The sequence below is a fragment of the Procambarus clarkii genome, chromosome 37 (assembly GCF_040958095.1).
Source record: "Procambarus clarkii isolate CNS0578487 chromosome 37, FALCON_Pclarkii_2.0, whole genome shotgun sequence".
NCBI lineage: Eukaryota > Metazoa > Arthropoda > Malacostraca > Decapoda > Cambaridae > Procambarus > Procambarus clarkii.
In genome coordinates this window covers 28,943,757-28,966,170 of record NC_091186.1, presented here as the reverse complement: position 1 = coordinate 28,966,170, position 22,414 = coordinate 28,943,757, and positions in this window count along the sequence as shown.

Genomic DNA, 22,414 nt, shown 5'->3' with positions numbered 1-22,414 from the left:
ATTGATTGTTCTCTCATGTGCCATGTTCAAAATGATAAATACATAATAAATAGATTTTCTGTGATTTTTTGTTTTGTTGATAGTGGATGTAGGACCTTTGGTTTTTTCACATGAAGGGGAGGGACAGCCTGGGGCTGACGGGTAGAACGAATTCCGCAGTGAAACGAATCGGCCGTCGCCTCATATAACGCCTACGCCTCGTTCGAGTGAGGTCACACTGTATAAACATTTGAGTGTGGTTTGTGCGCTCACGGCCAATGCTCAGCCTTCGTTGCAGTGTGTGCCAGGTCGCTTGCCAGGCCAGCAAAAGAGTTAATCTTCCTTGGAGATTTCAATTTACAGAGTCTAAGATGGAAAATGGCAAACACAAATATCATAGCAGGGAATGACCCGGGAAATAACCAACCACAGGTCAGAGAACTTTTGAGATTCTGTGACAAATTCTCGCTCAATCAACAGATTACAGAACCAACTAGGAACGAAAACACACTAGACTTGTTTTCTAGTGTGTTTTTGTTGTTTTCTAGTTTTCTAGACTTGTTTTCTTGTTCATCATTAGTTCACAAACAATGATGAACTAATCAGAGACATCACAATCTCAGATACTTCATACTCAGTCCATATGCTCATTGAAGTGCGAACTAGCATAAATAACGGTAGTAGGTCTAAGAGACCCAACAAGCGAGAAGGAATATTCAATCAATTCAATTTTAACAATAAGAGGATCGACTGGGAAAAAATAAATGTAGACCTTGCAACCATTCAATGGGAGACGGTCTTAAGCGACAAAACTCCCACACAGGGAATAGCTCAACTGACAGCTGAAGCTTACAAGGTTTGCTTGAAGCACATGCCTGTGAGGAGGGGCAGAAAGAGGACCACTCAAGAAAGAGAACGCAGACGACTGTACAGGAGAAGGAAAAAAATAACGGAAATGCTTCGGCAGACACAACTATCACAAGCAAGGAAAATAAGCCTAAGCAGGGAGATCGAAGAAATAGAACAAACGTTGAAGCGATCATATGAGTCTGAGGAAATGGAATTGGAACAGAAAGTTATACAAGAGATAAGGAAAAATCCGAAATATTTTTTCACATACGCAAAATCAAAATCAAAAACCTCTACCAGTATTGGACCATTAATTACAAATGAAGGTACGTACACAGAAGACAACAAAGAGATTAGTGAAATTCTAAGAAGCCAGTATGAGGCTATGTTTAGCACACCAATAAACAACATGAAAGTTGATGACCCAGACAACTTCTTTATGAATGACATTCAAGCTGCAGATAATATAACGGATATTACCACAAACTTGGAAAACTTTGAAAGAGAAATTGACAATATGCCTATGCACTCAGCTCCTGGGCCTGACTCATGGAATTCAATATTCATAAAGAAATGTAAAGTACCAGTAGCGAGAGCACTCAGCGTAATTTGGAGAAAGAGCCTGGATACAGGGGAGATACCAGCAGCACTTAAATCTGCAGATATAGCTCCATTGCACAAGGGGGGGAGTAAAGCCTTGGCAAAAAATTATAGGCCAGTTGCACTAACATCACACATAATAAAAGTGTTTAAAACGTCTGTATATAGGGTAATAACACCACAAACAGTGTTGTTGGGGGTGAAACTTTAGTGCGTCTGACCTTGAATGTGTGAAGGAAGCAGCCGTCACCTGACTGTGTGTAGCGACGTCTCTTAGTGCCTGAACTAACTATATCAACTTAGTTGTACAGTTGTGGTGAACAAAACATGTAGATACTTACATATAACATCTGTATATAGTGAATAAAAGCAAAAACAGTATTGTGGGAGGAGAATGTGGGTGAGGGAGGGAGGAAGTAGCAGCCAGAGGCGGGCTGCCACTGGTTGCCACGTGCCACTCAGCATGCCAACTTAGTGGTTCGTTATGGTGCACACGAATGTAGATACTTATATGTAACGTCTGTATATAGTGAATAAAAGCAAAAACAGTATGGTGGGAGGAGAATGTGGGCGAGTGAGGTGTTGAGGGAGTGAGTGGCAGCGAGTGGCTGGCTGGTGTGTGGCAGTCACTCCTCGTTGCTTTTTGACTCATATTAGCGACTTAATGGTACGTTATGGTGAACAAAACATGCAGATACTTATATATAACCTGTGTATATAGTGTAATAATCGACAAAGTATTTGTTCACTGTTTGATGAACATAATAATTGAATCAACAATATGCACACCATATTTTTGAGTACAGCGATGATTCACTCATTTTATTATATAAATATATCACACTACACACTATTGAATAATATTACAGCAAAAATACTATGAAAAATCAATCAGAGACATTGAAATAATTAGGTAATTATCTCTTTGTGGCCACTCCTGCCTGACAGCTGGCGAGCAACAGACCGCTTGGGACGCACGCTGAGTCAGCGCCTGTTTTTTACCAGACTTCCCCGCCCTATAGCGGGCAATATATGCCACTTACGATTTTCTTATTATTTTTCCCATGATCAGAGAACACAAATTAACAGGTTTAAAAGAAAAAATATTTTTTTTTTGTATGCGCCTGTGGGTGACAAATGCTAAATAGCCTGGAGCCACACAAGGGGTTAAACATAATACAGGGTACATAACACAATCAAATTTGCCCATAGTAGGTAAGCACCATGTAAAGAATTTGGGAATAATGATGTCTAACGACCTAATGTTTAGGGAGCATAACCAAGGAAATATTGCGTCAGCCAGAAAAATGATGGATTACGAGAACTTTCAAATCCAGGGATCCCATCACAATGGTTGTGCTCTTCAAATCACTTGTGTTGTCGCGTCATGAGTACTGCTCAGTACTCACTTTACCCTTCAGAGCAGGAGATATTGCAGAAATAGAGGGAGTACAGAGAACATATACGGCATACATAGACCCGATAAAGCACCTAAATTATTGGGATCGTCTCAAAGCCCTCCAAATGTACTCACTAGAAAGACGACGAGAGAGATATCAAATAATATACATATGGAAAATACTAGAGGGCCAGGTTCCAAATCAACACTGTAAAATAACAACATACTGGAGTGAATGATACGAAAGAAAATGCACAATAAAACCAGTGAAGAGCAGGGGTGCCGTAGGCACAGAGAACACTGTATAAACATCAGTGGTCCGCGGTTGTTCAACATTCTCCTGGCAAGCATAAGAAATATTGCTGGGACAACCATGGACATCTTCAAGAGAAAACTAGATAGGTTTCTCCAAGGAGTGCTGGACCAACCTGGCTGTGGTGGGTATGTGGGCTGCTCCAAGCAACAGCCTGGTGGACCAAACTCTCACAAGTCAGAGTTTAAGGAGTAGAGAGTACTCCTCAAGTACTTCCAGTAGAGTAGAAGTAGGAGTAGAACAACTCCCAGAATCCCATCAAGCAGGTAAACCGCCTCTAGATACAATGAAGATAAGCCTTAGGCTACACAATGAAACTTGTAAAAGCAACTGTATTGCTGCTGCCTCTAATATCAACTGGGAGTTTGAAATAGGTGACATAGTGAATATCAACCTTGCAGTGCAAACATTTCTTCACAAAACTTTTAGCCTTGCCTTAAGGCTACCTTGAGGTGTTTTCTGGGCTTAGCGTCCCCGCTGCCCGGTCGTCGACCAGGCCTCCTCGTTGCTGGATTGGTCAACCAGGCTGTTGAATGCGGCTACTCGCAGCCTGACGTATGAATCACAGCTTGGTTAATCAGGTATCATTTGGAGGTGCTTATTGAGTTCTCTCTTGAACATTGTGAGGGGTCGGCCAGTTATGCCTCTTATATTTAGTGGAAGAGTGTTGAACAGTATCAGGCCTCTGATGTTGACAGAGTTCTCTCAGAGTACCTATTGAACCTCTGCTCTTCAACGGGGGTATTCTGCACATGCTGCCATACCTTCCGGTCTCAAATGATATTATTTCTGTGTGCAGATTTGGGACCAGCCCATCTACTATTTTCCACGAATAAATTACAGTAGTTGCATGTCTCTGCACCTTTTCCAGTTTGCTTGATGTGCTGCTTAAGATATGGGCACCATACAACCACTGCATATTCCAGTTTTGGTCTGACAATAGTTGTGAATAATTTCTTTAGTATTTTGCCATCCATGTATTTAAAAGCAATTCTGAAGTTAGAAAGTGTAGCATTGGCTCTTCACACAATGTTCTTTATGTGGTCCTCAGGTGATAGCTTTTTATCTAGAACCACTTCTAGATCTCTTTCTTTATTCGAATTCTTTAAAGATTTCTCACATTTCATAGAGGTGTCTGAATATAAAGTGAAAAAAATGCCAAAGGAGCTAAGTAAGAACAAAGCATTTGGTCCAGATGGAGTTTCACCATGGGTTTTGAGAGAATGTGCACTTGAGCTCAGCATTCCACTTAACAGATTTTTTCAGGCATCACCGTGAACAGGAGTCCTAGCAGATGTGTGGAAAAAGGCTAACACAGAACAAATGTTTGCACTACAAGGTTGATATTCACTGTACTACCTTTTTCAGATTCCCTGTTGATATTAGAGGCAGCAGCAATCTACAACAGTGGCAGCAGGGAAGATCCCATCAAATATAGACCTGTATCATTGACAAGTGTTATAGTCAAAATATTGGAAAAAACCAGCGTTGAATGTAATGAAACGCCATTTTCTGGGTGAGACCCGGAGGCTCCCCGGAGCTTTACCAGGCTGATATGCTAATGTCAGACTTTGGTATCAGTCATGTGTATGGAGTTCTAGGGCCTACCGGGGACCACGGCCAGAACCTGGCTCCCTCAGAGAGGCAAGGGGAGCAATGGCCTATAGAATGGCTTATGCATCGTTAACGATGCATAAGCAACAGGGCTCCATTAAGGAACATATAATCTCTTCCCACAACCAGACCATCACCAGAGAAGTCTTATAAAAAAACACGGAAATCATCGATAGATGCAGCGATAGCAGGCAGGCTTGATATCTGCGAGGCACTACACATTAAGAAGTCGATACCAGCAATCAACAGCCAATTAATGCACAACTATATTTACCCACTTCAAGACTCTGCACCAATATAGAAGCATCAAGAAATATGGGCCAATAGGCCCATTGCAGTTACTTACATTCTTCCTTTTAACTTACAAAATATTATACCCATTGTTTCGTGTTCTGTCTTGTGTTGAAAATTTGTTTTCACCTCATCCAAAACTGTTGTAACATATCACCTCACCCAAATGCAGGTATAAAATCAAAACTGTTTAACCGTTACACTGCTCAGGGGTCCTGGGGACATTTACACCCCTGTGCTCAAGAAAAAAAAAATTCTAAATTTTTTTTTTATCTTCTAGACATGTTAATTTGTGTCCCCTGAGCACGGGAAACATAAAAAAAAAATCGTAGGTGATATATTTTGGGCGCAATTGACCGAGGAAGTCTGGCAAAAAGTGGGCGTTGACAGAGCGGTCAGACCCGGTCAGCGTCACCCGCGCTGACAGGTGGCAGTTGCCACAAAGATATTATTACCTAATTGTTTCAATGTCTTCGATTGATTTTTTCTTATTTTTTTGCAGTAATATTATTCAATAGTGTGTATTGTAATATATTTATATAATAAAAGTGGTGAATAATCGCTATACAGTACTCAAAAGTATGATGTGCATACAGGTATTAGTGATTCAATTATTATGTTTATAAAACAATAAACAAATAGTTTTGCTGCTATTACACTCTATACACAGGTTATATATAAGTATCTGCATGTTTTGGTCACCATAACGAACCACTAAGTTGGTATTGAGAGTCGAAAAGCAACGAAGAGTTACCAACACACACCAGCCAGTCACTGGCTGCCACTCCCTCAACACACGCACTAAACTTTCTTCCCCCAACAATACCATTTGTGGTGTTATTACACTATATACAGACGTTATATATAAGTATGTATGTATTTTGTTCACCACAACTGTACAGCTAAGCTGATATAGTTAGTTCAGGCACTAAGAGTCGTCGCTATACACAGATGGCGGCTGGCGGCTCCCTCACTCATTCAAGGTCACACGCACTAAACTTTCTCCCCCAACAATACTGTTTGCAGTGTTATTACCCTATATACACATATTATATATAAGTATCTACATGTTTTATGCACCGTAACTGTACACCTAAGCTTGTAGTGCGCCCAAAGAGCATAGTGGCCACCCTCTAAACAGCTAGACAAATCGTGCAGACGACGTCACCTCCGTCACTCAAATGGCTCCTCCCAGCATAATCCTTTTGCTGTTATTACACTAATACACACATTATATATAAGTATCTACATTTGTGTTCGCCATAGAGAACCACTGACCTGGTATGGTGAATGCAAACAATAACAGGTGGCCACACAGTCAGTAAACGATGCTGTCCCCCTCCGTCTTTCAGCATCACTCCTCCCACAGCGCTAATTATTACAACAATCCTGCTATTATCACAACCCTGGTTATTTATATCACAGTCATGGGTCATCTGTAATATTGTCATCGCTAAATAATAACAATTATATATTTATTTTGACATTTTTCGACAATGCTGTGGTCACAAGCTGAACAGCAAAGCTGTTCGCTCATGCTGCATGCGCCAGCCTTGGTTGCTCCAACAGTACTGTGCCTCTTACACCTGAGAATATTGCCCACGATTTTTTTAAAAAATAGCGTCTGTTTACAAGAGCCCTGAGGAAGCTTCTGTGAACCCGGTGTAGCTGCGGGCCATTTGAATCGGGCCTGGCACCCTATGGCGTATATATACGCCATGCGCACCATGGGACATGTTACTCAGGGCGTATATATACACCATGTGCAGTTTAAGGGTTAAACTCTGTTTAGTGTTTGCAAGTTATAGTTGTGTGTGTGTAAACTAAAGTCTTTGAAAATGTAATAGGTTATTACGAAACGCATTCAAGTGTCGCGTCAAACTAGAAATAAAAATGAATTTTGGAGAATTTATTTTTCAATTACCATCAACAGTGAAAAGAAATATAGGAAATATTGAGAAAATTCGTGTTAGAATTATTAATCTTACTTTTTCGGTCATATTTAATAATATATGTTTACAGGAAAGACTGCTACCAAAATATACTAATATATATATATATATATATATATATATATATATATATATATATATATATATATATATATATATATATATATATATATACAACCTCGATTCAACGTACTATATGGGACCACCCCCAGTTCGTTGGAGCGTTGGATTCGTTGCAAGAGGTGACCTTCAAGAGGCGTTTGCGTCAGTGTCTTTTTTTTTTCTTGTACACAATAAAAATGCATTGTATCATATTACTTACTGTACCTATATTTTACTACTCTACTAAAAATTCTGTAGTTCATGTATTTACCTTATTGTTGGAGTTATGTCCATCTTGAAGTTTTGTGAAGTTGTGAATGCTCTACAGTAAATAGGTACTGCAGTGCATTAAGCCGTTAGCACTGTATTATTAAAAGTGGTTTTGCTGTATGTTGAGTACTACAATACAGTTCTTAAAAACTATTGTACATTAGAATTATTGCAATTTTAATTTTAACACTATGTACACACTTGAATTTAACACTTATTCTAATTGTTCACTTCACACACGATGTTTTTAGATGTTTGCATCAGCTTTGCTGGTGCTCGCTGCTGCTGTGTTGGCTTCAGCTGCTTTTGTGCTGGTGCTGGGTACAGCTGTGCTGGTGCTGGGTACGGCTGTGCTGGTGCTGGGTACGGCTGTGCTGGTGCTGGGTACGGCTGTGCTGGTGCTGGGTACGGCTGTGCTGGTGCTGGGTACGGCTGTGCTGGTGCTGGGTACGGCTGTGCTGGTGCTGGGTACGGCTGTGCTGGTGCTGGGTACTGCTGTGCTGGGTACGGCTGTGCTGGTGCTGGGTACTGCTGTGCTGGGTACGGCTGTGCTGGTGCTGGGTACGGCTGTGCTGGTGCTGGGTACAGCTGTGCTGGTGCTGGGTACGGCTGTGCTGGTGCTGGGTACGGCTGTGCTGGTGCTGGGAACGTCAACAGTGCCAGTAACATTTTGTATAATCTCATCATCTGTTAAATGACCATTGATTAAATGATTTATTAATTTTATTATTTCGAAGCCGTAGTCACTGAACTGTGGCGACGAATTGAAACGAGAAACGCATGGTGTGTGTGTACAGGGATTAGACCCGTCCACTCGCTCACGCTGGAGTTGTTCCAATAACAAATAATTTCTCAAATAGCAGATGTCTATCATATTACAGTATATTTTCGGTTTTATTTAGTTTAGTTTAATTAGGATAATAAAAAGCTATTAAAGCATTGGTTTTAGAAATGATTTATTAGTCTGAAACTTTCAAAGTCATGGGTCCCTGAACTATAACGACACAGACGAAGGAAAACCAAGTGAGGTTTACAGAACAGCATTCCCTTATCTGTCCACCCTCACTTACCTTGTTTTATCACAGAAAATGTCTATAAGGAGATTTTACGACATGTAGCTAGCTAATCAAGCTTCAGCCTTTAAATTAATTTACAAAGATACGTCTGCCACAAATCAGTGGGAGGTTGGGAGGGAGGTGGGCAGGCAGAGCTTGTAAGGGAGAGGCAGGGAGGGAGGCAGGCACGGAGGGAGACAGGCACGGAGGGAGGCAGGCAGAGCTTGGGAGGGAGGCAGGCAGAGCTTGGGAGGGAGGCAGGGAAGGAGAGGATGGAGATGGATTGATGGTAGGATGGAGGGAGGGATGGATGATTTGAGGGTGTGTGTGTGTGTATGGGCTGTAGGGGTGGGGGGGGGGAGGTGTGTCGGTGGTGGTGAAGGGACCGACTCGCTGATAACCCTAACTCTGACCCAGTTAACTTTTTTTTTTAACTTGATTTGTTTCTTCAATTCTGGATGGATGGAGGGAGAAAGGAGATGGAGGGAGGGGATGGATGGAGGGAGGGAGGGGATGGATGGATGGATGGAGGGGGGATGGATGGATGGATGGAGGGAGGGGATGGATGGATGGATGGAGGGAGGGAGGGGATGGATGGATGGATGGAGGGAGGGGATGGATGGAGGGAGGGGATGGATGGAGGGAGGGAGGGGATGGATGGAGGGAGGGGATGGATGGATGGATGGAGGGGATGGATGGAGGGAGGGATGGATGGAGGGAGGGGATGGATGGAGGGAGGGAGGGGATGGATGGAGGGAGGGGATGGATGGATGGATGGAGGGGATGGATGGAGGGAGGGGATGGATGGATGGAGGGAGGGGATGGATGGATGGAGGGAGGGGGATGGATGGATGGAGGGAGGGGGATGGATGGATGGAGAGAGAGAGAGAGAGAGAGAGAGAGAGAGAGAGAGAGAGAGAGAGAGAGAGAGAGAGAGAGAGAGAGAGGGGGAGAGAGAGAGAGAGGGGAGAGAGAGAGAGAGGGGAGAGAGAGAGAGAGAGAGAGAGAGAGAGAGAGAGAGAGAGAGATAGAGGGGGAGAGAGAGAGAGAGTTAGAGGGAGAGAGAGAGAGAGAGAGAGAGAGAGAGTGAAGGGGAGAGGGAGGGAGGGAGGGAGAGAGGGAGGGAGGGAGGGAGGGAGGGAGGGATGGAGAGGGAGGGAGGGAGGGAGGGGGAGAGAGGGAGGGCGGGATGAAACAAGCATGGTGTGTGTACAGGGATTAGACCCGTCCACTCACGCTAGAGTTGTTCCAATAACATACAGTAATTTCTCAAAGAGCAGATATCTATCATGTTACAGCATATTTTCGGTTTTATTTAGTTTAGTTTAATTAGGATAATAAAAAGCTATTAAAACACTGGTTTTAGAAATTATTTATTAATATGAAACTTTCAAAAGTCATGGGTCACTGAACTATGACGACACACAGACGAAAGTGAGTGAAACCCCACTGTAAAGTGAGGTTTACAGTACAGTATTCTCTTATCTGTCCACCCTCACTCATCTTGTTTCATCACAGAAAATGTCTATAAGGAGATTTTACCACATGTAGCTAGGTAATCACGCTTCATCCTTTAAATTAATGTACAAAGATACGTGTGCCCCAAATCAGTGAACGAAAATAATGGAAACTCAGTTGTTCACTTGTGTGGATCACTCTGGCTGATGTTTGTGTGGACCATTTTGGCTGGTGTTTGTGTGGACCATTTTGGCTGATGTTTGGTTCATATGGTTCACTTGTGTGATCCAACTTCTTATGAAGGAATTATTAATTGTAATCTGTGATAGAATGAGAAAGTTTTCCACCACTCTGTGAACTCTGTCCCAAAATCGTAAGCTTGTGGACCACTTGTGGTCCACATGTGTGGTCCATTTGTGTGGTCCACTTGTGTGATCCACTTGTGTGATCCAACTTGTCATATGAGAGAATTATTAATTGTAATCTGTTATAGAATGGGAAAGTTTTCCACCAGTCTGTGAACTCTGTCTGGACATCGTAAGCAAATCCGAACATCCCTCGCTTCGGCGAACCATTGTTCGTCGAACCGGGTGAGTAAATTCGGCCTGAAAAGTGTGCGAACTAGCCGGAGATTCGTTGAATCGGGGTACTTTGAATCGAGGTTGTACTGTACAGTGGTACCTCGCATAACGATCGCCCCAAAAGATGAACATTTTGGGTAACGAACGGCCTGATCAGTGTCAAATCGTCCCGTATGACGAACGCTGGTTTGAGTAACGTCAACACCACATGGTGGGGTCGTGCTGCTTCTTGCACATTCTTAGACGCCTCCGACGATGCACATAAATTATGTTGTTCTTGTTTAAAGATGTTAATGATGCTGGGATATAAAAGGGTGACTGCCGAGATGTTGCAAAGCATTGACGTTTTTTGTAGGAAAAAAGAAATGAAATGTCTGATATACAACAAATGTCAAAAAGGTTCGTTCGGTGTTTGGCATGTAGGCTGCTCCATTATAACAATCTTTCTTTGTTTCAAATGTGTTCCATTTGTTTTGTAATTTTCATTTACATCTCAATAATGGAGAAGCCTATCTTACATACACTTAATAAACCATTATGACATTTTCCTTTCTTCAAATGTGTTCAATATTTATTTTTCATTTGTCTTATAGCAAAAGGTTCGTTCGGTGGTCGGCAGGTAGGCTGCTCCATGTTTCTTACATACAAAAAACGTAAATAATAAAAAAAAATGAAGAATTTTGAAAACCAGTACAAATGTCAAAAAGGTTCGTTCGGTGGTCTACCCGTCGGCTGCTCCATGTTTCTTAAATAAAAAAAAAACGAAAAATAAAAGAACTATTGAAACAATTTGAAAAATGGACAAATGCCATAAAGGTTCGTTCAGCGTTTGTCGGGTAGGCTGCTCCATTATTGAGACGGAAGTGACAAATACAAAACAAATGGAACACATTTGAAACAAAGAAAGATTGTCATAATGGAGCAGCCTACCCGACAAACACTGAACGAACCTTTTGATATAACGAATATGAAAGACAAGGGCTGCTGGCTGGGTTAGTACTGCGTGACCAACCATTTGTAGCACACGTGCCTCTGGCTCTCAAACACCTGTCCCACACGGTGTTTAAAGACTACGCTCAGTCGGTGCAATTCAGACCCCTATTGTTTGAAGAACATAAGGGTCATAACATTGGTGAAGCTAGGCGCAATAAGGGCTTAACACAACGGTCGGATGCCAGTGATGCAGCACCTATGAGGATGATACAGCGAGCGTATCCAGTTGTAGCTCTGAGCCCCACCCTTGCCATCTCCAATTTATATAGATGATACATAGATGAATCGTTTTCTGCATTCAATGATGACGCATCTGATACAAGTAGCATAGATGAATAGTGTTAGCGGCTTCCATGGTGGTGGTGTTCATTGATATTTTCAAGAATACCTGAATCTCTTCCTGACTGATGGACACTCTTTGAGGCTAGCTGAATCTCTTCCTGACTGATGGACACTCTTTGAGGCTAGCTGAATCTCTTCCTGACTGATGGACACTCTTTGAGGCTAGCTGAATCTCTTCCTGTGTGGGACCTTACAAAGCAATCTTTTCAAGACTACCTTACAAATTGAGCTTTTCCTATAATCGTTTCAATACTACCTTATGCTTTACAAGCTTGGCTACATACCACCTACAAGTACTAAAGCCAAGGGTGCACACGAGTGCGTTATTTGCAAGCACACAGAACGATGAAACAGGAAACGAAAATCTATCTGTAGCTGGTGCAAGGAGAGCAAAGTCGCGCTGTGTACCATGGACTACTTCGTTGACTATTACGCACCTCCAAAGTACTGAGTGTGTAATACTGTGTGTTACTGTGCAAATAGTATGTGAAACTGTACATATTGTAATTTTAGTGATTTTTTACCACGTAATATTGTGACAATAAACATTTATTGTGGACACATTACTGACACATGTATCACAGTTTCATGGAACATTATGAACATTCTACTGTATACATATTGTAAAGGTCACAAATATGCATCATATTCGATAAAAGAAACAAATAAAACCACATTGGAAATGCATAGAAAAAATATTTGAAAATATATTTGTGGCAACACGCAGTGCTTGAATGGCCTGCGCGACCGTGTCTGGGAGCTTCACACACGGGCGACCAGGCCCTGATGACGTCACAGCGCACCTTGTCCACGCCCTCACACCCAAAGTAAGTGGAATTTGGTAATTATTTTTACATAGACATGTTCAGGGACGGTAATTTATCATTTTGCAAAGAAAAATTATATTTTGGGGAACATTTGATGTCATGCACTCTGGGGGAATTTCACAATAAACACAGTGCATCACACTGGTTACATGGGGGGACACTCGTTTTGTATGACGTCCGTTTCACATGACGAACATGGAACCGATTAAATTCGTTATGCTAGGTACCACTATATATATATATATATATATATATATATATATATATATATATATATATATATATATATATATATATATATATATATATATATATATATTAGTATATTTTGGTAGCATTCTTTCCTGTAGACATATATTATTAAATATGACCGAAAAAGTAAGATTAATAATTCTAACACGAATTTTCTCAATATTTCTTATGTTTCTTTTCACTGTCGATGGTAATTGAAAAATCAGTTGAACAAAATTCATTTTTATTTCTAGTCTGACGCCACACTTGAACGCTTTTCGTAATAACTTATTACATTTTCAAAGACTTTAGTTTACACACAAACAACTATAACCTGCAAACTCTAAACAGATTTCTTACTATGCTATAATTCAAATGGCTTTTCATTTTATATACCTGCATTTGGGTGAGGTGATATGTTACAACCGTTTTGGATGAGGTGAAAACAAACTTTCAACACAAGATAGAACACGAAATATTGGGTAAAGTTAAAGGGGAAGAATGGAAGTAAATGCACAGGGCCTATTGGCCCATATTTCTTGATGCTTCTATATTGGTGCGGAGTCTTGAAGTGGGTAGAATATAGTTGTGCATTAATTGGCTGTTGATTGCTGGTGTTGACTTCATAATGTGTAGTGCCTCGCAGATATCAAGCCGCCTGCTATCGGTGTATCTATCGATGATTTCCGTGTTTTTTGTTAAGACTTCTCTGGTGATGGTATGGTTGTGGGAAGAGATTATATGTTCCTTAATGGAGCCCTGTTGCTTATGTATCGTTAATCGCCTGGAAAGAGATGTTGTTGTCTTGCCTATATACTGAGTTCTTTGAGGCTTACAGTCCCCAAGTGGGCATTTGAAGGCATAGACGACATTGGTCTCTTTCAAACCGTTCTGCTTTGTGTCTGGAGAGTTTCTCATGAGTAGGTTGCCAGTTTTCTTGGTTTTATAGTAAATCGTCAATTGTATCTTCTGATTTTTGTCTGTAGGGATAACGTTTCTATTAACAATATCTTTCAGGACCCTTTCCTGCATTTTATGAGCTGTGGAAAAGAAGTTCCTGTAAAATAGTCTAATAGGGGGTACAGGTGTTGTGTTAGTTGTCTCTTCAGAGGTTGCATGGCGTTTCACCTTCCTTCTTATGATGTCTTCAACGAAACCATTGGAGAAGCCGTTGTTGACTAGGACCTGCCTTACCCTACAAAGTTCTTTATCGACTTGCTTCCATCCTGAGCTGTGGCTGAGAGCACGGTCAACATAAGCGTTAATAACACTCCTCTTGTACCTGTCTGGGCAGTCACTATTGGCATTGAGGCACATTCCTATGTTTGTTTCCTTAGTGTAGACTGCAGTGTGGAAACCTCTGCTCCTTTCCATGACTGTTACATCTAGAAAGGCCAGCTTCCCATCCTTCTCCATCTCGTAGGTGAAACGCAACACAGAATTCCGCTCAAATGCGTCCTTCAGCTCCTGCAGATGTCTGACCTCAGGTACCTGAGTAAAAATGTCATCAACATACCTGCAGTATATGGCCAGTTTCAAGTTCATGTCGACTAAGACCTTTTGTTCGATGGTACCCATGTAGAAGTTCGCAAACAGAACACCTAGGGGAGAACCCATAGCGACCCCATCTACTTGCTTATACATGTGCCCATCCAGGCTCAAGAAGGGTGCCTTTTTAGTACAAGCTTGGAGTAGTTTCCTTAGAATGTTTTCTGGTATGTCAAGAGGAGTACAGGCCAGATCACGATACACTCTGCCCGCTATATATATATATATATATATGTATATATATATATATATATATATATATATATATATATATATATATATATATATATATATATATATATATATATATATATATATATACAGTGGTACCTCGGAATGCGAGTGTCCCTGTATGCGAGTTTTTCGGAAGACGAGCAGGATTTCCTCCAAAAATATGTCTCGGAAGGCGAGTGTTGCCTCGGGACGCGAGTTTGTTGATACGCGTACAGGCCGACCTAGCGCGTGGTGGTTCGGCGATCGTCGCCCCTCTGCCCCGCTGCCCCTCAGTTTACCATTGTCTCGCGCTCATTGACTACCCCCACATCAATTCTTCTCGCGGATTTTCAGTGTTTTGTTGGATTTTTGGAGATTTGTTTATACAATTTGTTATTATTTATCTCACCATGGGTCCCAAGAAAGCCAGTGGTAAGGATAAAGGCCAGAAAGCTCATGTGAGGATGACAATAGAGGAGAAACAAGAGATCATTCGGAAGCATGAGAACAGTACATGTGTTGTTGAACTTTGTAGGCAGTGCAACAAAGCCACATCAACAATATGCACTATACTTAAGAAGAAAAATGAGATTATGGGTGCTAAAGTGGCAAAAGGAGTAAGAACAATAACGAAACAAAGACCACAAATACTTGAAGAAGTGGAAAAGTTGTTATTAATTTGGATACACGACAAAGAGTTAAGGGGTGATAGTGTTTCGGAGGCCATCATTTGTGAGAAAGCCAGGGTGTTGCACGAAGACCTTCTAAAGAATACCCCTGCAACGAGTGATGCAGATACGAAAGAGTTTAAGGCAAGCAGGGGCTGGTTTGAAAAATTTAGAAAGAGAAGTGGTATCCATAGTGTTACAAGGCATGGGGAGGCAGCCAGCTCAGACAAACCAGCCGCTGGACGATTTATTGACGAATTTAAAGAGTTTGCAGAGGCTGAGGGATACCTACCGCAACAATTGTTTAATTGTGACGAAACAGGACTGTTTTGGAAAAGAATGCCTAAGAGGACTTACATTACCAAGGAGGAAAAATCCTTGCCCGGACACAAGCCTATGAAAGATAGGTTTACGCTTGTGCTGTGTTCAAATGCGAGTGACGATTTGAAAATTAAACCCTTGCTAGTGTATCATTCTGAAAATCTGAGGGTTTTCAAACAGTATAAAGTGCAGAAAACCCATTTGTGTGTGATGTGGAAGTCACACACACAAAAAAGCATGGGTGACTAGGCTTATTTTTTCGGAGTGGGTGAATGAAGTGTTGAGCCCTGCCATAGAAAAATATCTGCAGGAGAAGCATTTGCCACTCAAGGCCCTGCTTCTCCCCGACAATGCTCCTGCTCATCCTACAGGCTTGGAAGATGATTTGTTGCCCAGATACAGTAAATTCCTCACAGTTAAATTCCTTTCACCTAACACCACTCCTCTAATTCAGCCTATGGACCAGAAAATCATAGCGAATTTTAAGAAACTTTATGAAAGGGCACTTTTCCGGAAATGTTTTGAAGTGACTGAAGCCACAAACCTCACCCTCAAAGAGTTCTGGAGACAGCATTTTAACATTTGTAGTGCTTTAAAACTCGTTGACAAAGCCTGGCAAGAAGTGACTCAAAGAACCCTGATCTCTGGCTGGAGAAAATTGTGGCCTGAATGTGTGAGAGAACTAGACTTTGAGGGGTTTGAGCCTATAAATGATGCGCCTATTGTTGAGGAAATTGTTACTCTAGGCCAGCAAATGGGCTTGGAATTGGATGGTGATGATGTGGAGGAGTTGGTGGAAGAACACAATGAAGAACTGACCATCGAAGAACTCCAAGCCCTTCAACAGGAACAGCAAGCCAACGCAGAAGCGGATGATTCTGCAGTGGAGGAGGAGGTGGCAGCAGCAGCAGCGAATGTCCCTTCTGCAGTAATTAAGAAGGTGTGTCAGATGTGGGAAGAGATTCAAACAATTGTTGAAAAGACTCACCCAGAGAAAGCTGTAGTAGGCCGTTGTCTTAATCTTTTCAATGACAATGTGATGCCTTACTACAGAGAGAAGTTGCGAAGAAGGGAAAAGCAAGCTTCCATGGACAGATTTGTGGTGAGGAAATCGAGCAGTGAGCCTCAACCAGGACCTAGTGGCACTCAGATAAAACGTCCCAGGGAGAGCACACCAGAAAGGTCCTCACTGCCTGATGTGATTATGGAAGGGGACTCCCCTTCCAAACAGTAACTCCTCTCCTCCTCCCCCCTCCTCACCATCTTCCATACACCTACAGCACTCAACAGCAAGGTAAGTAATAACTGGAACATAGTTTTGTAGGTTTATTTAGATGAATTAGGTATAAAAATTTAGTTTGATGTGGTTTTTTTGGGGTAGACAGGAACGGATTAATTCATTTCCCTTTATTTCTTATGGGGAAATTAGCTTCGGAATGCGAGTTTTTGGAATATGAGGCGTCTCCAGGAACCAGTTAAACTCTTAAACTGAGGTATGCCTGTATATATATATATATATATACAGTGGAACCTCTATTAACGAGTGGCTCTATTAACGAGTTTTTCCAGTAACGAGCAAGCCACTCGCAGCAAATTTGTCTCTATTGACGAGCTCGCCTCTATTAACGAGTGAAACCACATGGAGCTTCCTAGCGTCTCGTGGGTTCTCGCAAATTCTCGGACGCCTCCGACGCCAGTGTTGTTGTTGTATCTCACACGACAAGCATCCCTCTGGATTTATTTGAGCTTTTCTTTGGGTTTTTAGTGGTTTTGCGACTACAATTTCTAACACACGATGTCTCCAAAGAAGCTGCTTGCTAAAGATAGTGTTGTCAAGAGGAAGAAAGACACAATTACTGTGGATTTAAAGAAGGAAATTATAGCAAAGCATGAGTGTGGTGTCTGTGTGATTGATCTCACAAGGGAGTATGGCAGGTCCTCATCAACAATTTACACCATTAGTAAGGGAATGAGGAGGTAAGGGAGGATGCTGCCTCTTCCACTGAGATCAGGGAAGTGTTTGGAATGTTTGAAAAGGTGAACTCATTTGTGGAAAAGCTGCCCTGATAAAGCAGTGACAACCAGGTGTGTGAAAATGTTTAATTAATTTATCACTTTGTGATAACACTTTATGAAAGTGTTATCACTTTCGCAGATATATGTCACTTGAACGCGACACACTTTTTTTCTCTTGAATGCACCCAAACACCGCGCTCAAGCGTCATTTGAGCAAATATTTCTATAAAATCCAATTCTTATCCGATCGACTGTGGGATTGTATACATGTTTGCCATGAAATTTCCGTTTTCTTTAATAACCACATTGCCTATTTGAGAAAACGGCATTGTATTGTATCTTCGTGGTAAGGCTATTATATTGTTGACACAACGAGTGTAATCAACGTAGTTTTTTATTTGGTGCTGGTCTAACGCATCCTTGTGTGACATTTGAAATGAAATTTGGGTGAAATTCCCAAGAAGAGAGAGTCCGCCTGACTCAGAGGTGGATTCCCCTTCCACACCATAACCCCTCTCATCCTTCCCACCTCCCCATCGTCTCCCTCAAGCCAGCAACTACTCTTCATAAGGTAAAGTAAATATTAAAACACTACAACAAAACATTTATATTTACATGTGCAATATTATATTTACATAAAAAAAAGTCATACAAGTATGGATGTTTTTGGGAGTGGAACGGATTAAATTTATTTCCTTTATTTTAAATGGGGAAATTTGTTTCCAAAGACAAGTTTTCCAGGTAACGAGCTCAGTGCCAGAACGGATTAAACTCGTTAATAGAGGTTCCACTGTATATATATATATATATATATATATATATATATATATATATATATATATAATATACAGTGGCACCTCAACATACGATTGCCCCTACTTGCGATAATTTCGAGTTACAATGTAAATTTCATCGAAAAATGCGACTCGACATCCGATGGTGTCGTTGACTTACGATATTTGTTGGTACACGTTCAGGTCGACCGAGCGCGTGGTTCCCAGTCACGCGGCCGACCTGCCTCAGTTTACTACAGCTGCTCGCTTAGTGACGATCGCGCCTATAAGAAATTCCGCTTTTGTGGTGATTTTTTGCATTTTGAACATTAAAGTAATTATTATATACCTTGCCATGAGTCCCAGGGAAGTCAGTGGTAAGGCTCAACATATGAAAACCCATGTAAGGATGAGCATATAGCAGATACAAGAGTACAGAATGTCTCTTCCTCAACAATTAAGAAAATGTGTGCAGCATGGGAAGAATTGCAAACCTTTGCTGAAACGACTCGCCCAAATCAAGCTGCAGTAGGTCGTTGCCTTAACCTATTCAATGACACTGATGCATCATTACAGACAAATGTTAAAATTAAGGGAACAACAAATGCCTCTTGACAAATTTGTAGTGAAACAAGCACTGAATCATAACCAGGTTCTAGTGGTATTCAGGCAAAACGTAGGAAAGAGAGTACCCTAGAGAAAACATCACTGCCTTATGTGATAATAGAAGGGGACTCCCCTTCCAAACAGGAACAACTCTTCCTCCCTCCTCATCACCATCTTCCATACGCCATCAAGACCCCTCCATAAAGGTAAGAGACATTTTGGTACTGTATTGTAGTTAGAAAAAACATTGTATTCAATATAAAATGTATTTGTATGTTAATATTTTTAGGGTGGGGAACGGATTAATTCAATTCCCTTTATTTCTTATGGGAAAAATCGCTTCGACTTACGATATTTCAACTTACGAACCGTCTCTGGGAACGGATTAGCATCGGAAGTCGAGGCCCCATTGTGTGTGTGTGTATATATATATATATATATATATATATATATATATATATATATATATATATATATATATATATATACAGTGTGTCCTCACTTGAACGAACTATATGGGGCAAAGCCGATTCGTTCCAGTGCGGAATTCGTTCCATACGTCCGGCCCCAACAACCTTCTTATTTTTTTTTTTTAAACATATGCCAGGACACATTAGTTTGTTTCTTTGTTGTGTGGTGCTTCATTATAATATCTTTCATGCTCTTTTGGTGTCAATAATAATCTGAGATGCGAGAATCACCATCCCCCACACCACCCACACCATCCCCCACACCACCCACACCATCCCCCACACCACCCACACCATCCCCCACACCACCCACACCATCCCCCACACCACCCACACCATCCCCCACACCACCCACACCATCCTCCACACCACCCACACCATCCTCCACACCACCCACACCATCCTCCACACCACCCACACCATCCTCCACACCACCCACACCATCCCCCACACCACCCACACCATCCTCCACACCACCCACACCATCCTCCACACCACCCACACCATCCTCCACACCACCCACACCATCCCCCACACCACCCACACCATCCTCCACACCACCCACACCATCCTCCACACCACCCACACCATCCTCCACACCACCCACACCATCCTCCACACCACCCACACCATCCTCCACACCACCCACACCATCCTCCACACCACCCACACCATCCTCCACACCACCCACACCATCCCCCACACCATCCCCCACACCACCCACACCACCCACACCATCCCCCACACCACCCACACCATCCTCCACACCACCCACACCATCCTCCACACTACCCACACCATCCTCCACACTATCCACACCATCCTCCACACCACCCACACCATCCCCCACACCACCCACACCATCCCCCACACCACCCACACCATCCCCCACACCACCCACACCATCCCCCACACCACCCACACCACCCACACCATCCCCCACACCACCCACTGCCTCCCAGACACTGCCTGCCTCCCCTGACACCGCCTGCCTCCCCTGACACCGCCTGCCTCCCCTGACACCGCCTGCCTCCCCTGACACCGCCTGCCTCCCCTGACACTGCCTGCCTCCCCTGACACCACCTGCCTCCCCTGACCCCACCTGCCTCCCCTGACACCGCTTGCCTCCCCTGACACCGCCTGCCTCCCCTGACACCGCCTGCCTCCCCTGACACTGCCTGCCTCCCCTGACACCACCTGCCTCCCCTGACACCACCTGCCTCCCCTGACACCACCTGCCTCCCCTGACACCGCCTGCCTCCCCTGACACTGCCTGCCTCCCCTGACACCACCTGCCTCCCCTGACACCACCACAAATGATGCCAGCCACCTCACCAAGGCCTAACGTTCACACGACCTGTGCTTGTTTTATTAGCCTCCTCAAAATTTATTCTAAATAGGTATTAGTACAGTACGTAGGCTGTTAGAGGAGGGAGGGAGGGATCCAGGAAACAACCCCCCCCCCTCCCACCTCCCACCTCCCACCCCCCCCCAATGGCTCAGGGAGCGACCGGCCGGCCACACAATGCCAGCTGTTATCTACACCCCAATTGTATTAAAAATTCTGTGAAAAGGAAATGTGTTCAAACTGTTTAAAATATGTACTGTATATATTACAATTTTCACCATTATTATTGCTCCAATATGACATTTTTCTAATAAAAAGGCTATTTTCAGTGTAGATAATGCGATAATTATCATTAAATTGACTCTTGGCATCTGACGACGAAAGGAGAGTGAGTGGTCTCTGTGGTCAGGTGGAGGAAGGAGGGTGGGGGCGGGGGAGCACGTGTTGCCTCCTGACAACAACTCTCTCACCAATGCCCCCCTGACACCATTTTATCACCATTTTTATCACCATTTCTCCCTAGAAACAATGGGTAGGGATAATAAAACACTATAGATGAATAACTGTTTACACTCTGGCGAATCATAGTTGATGGCAGCCAGCTCTGACGCTCGGCCTCGGTGACCGCTTGGACGAACATTCCTCACTTAATCGAACATTTGTATGTTCCACTGAACATTTGGTACCGAATTCAATTTGTTCGGCTCTTCCGGGAATTCGATAGAGCGGGGTTCGTTAGTCTGAGGAAGCACTGTATATATATATATATATATATACACTACAACCTCGATTCAATGTACTATATGGGACCACCCCCAGTTCGTTGGAGCGTTGGATTCGTTGCAAGAGGTGACCTTCAAGAGGCGTTTGCGTCAGTGTCTTTTTTTTTTCTTGTACACAATAAAAATGCATTGTATCATATTACTTACTGTACCTATATTTTACTACTCTACTAAAAATTCTGTAATTCATGTATTTACCTTATTGTTGGAGTTATGTCCATCTTGAAGTTTTGTGAAGTTGTGAATGCTCTACAGTACATAGGTACTGCAGTGCATTAAGCCGTTAGCACTGTATTATTAAAAGTGGTTTTGCTGTATGTTGAGTACTACAATACAGTTCTTGAAAACTATTGTACATTAGAATTATTGCAACTTTAATTTTAACACTATGTACACACTTGAATTTAACACTTATTCTAATTGTTCACTTCACACACGATGTTTTTAGATGTTTGCATCAGCTTTGCTGGTGCTCGCTGCTGCTGTGTTGGCTTCAGCTGCTTTTGTGCTGGTGCTGGGTACAGCTGTGCTGGTGCTGGGTACAGCTGTGCTGGTGCTGGGTACGGCTGTGCTGGTGCTGGGTACGGCTGTGCTGGTGCTGGGTACGGCTGTGCTGGTGCTGGGTACGGCTGTGCTGGTGCTGGGTACGGCTGTGCTGGTGCTGGGTACGGCTGTGCTGGTGCTGGGTACGGCTGTGCTGGTGCTGGGTACGGCTGTGCTGGTGCTGGGTACGGCTGTGCTGGTGCTGGGTACGGCTGTGCTGGTGCTGGGTACAGCTGTGCTGGTGCTGGGTACAGCTGTGCTGGTGCTGGG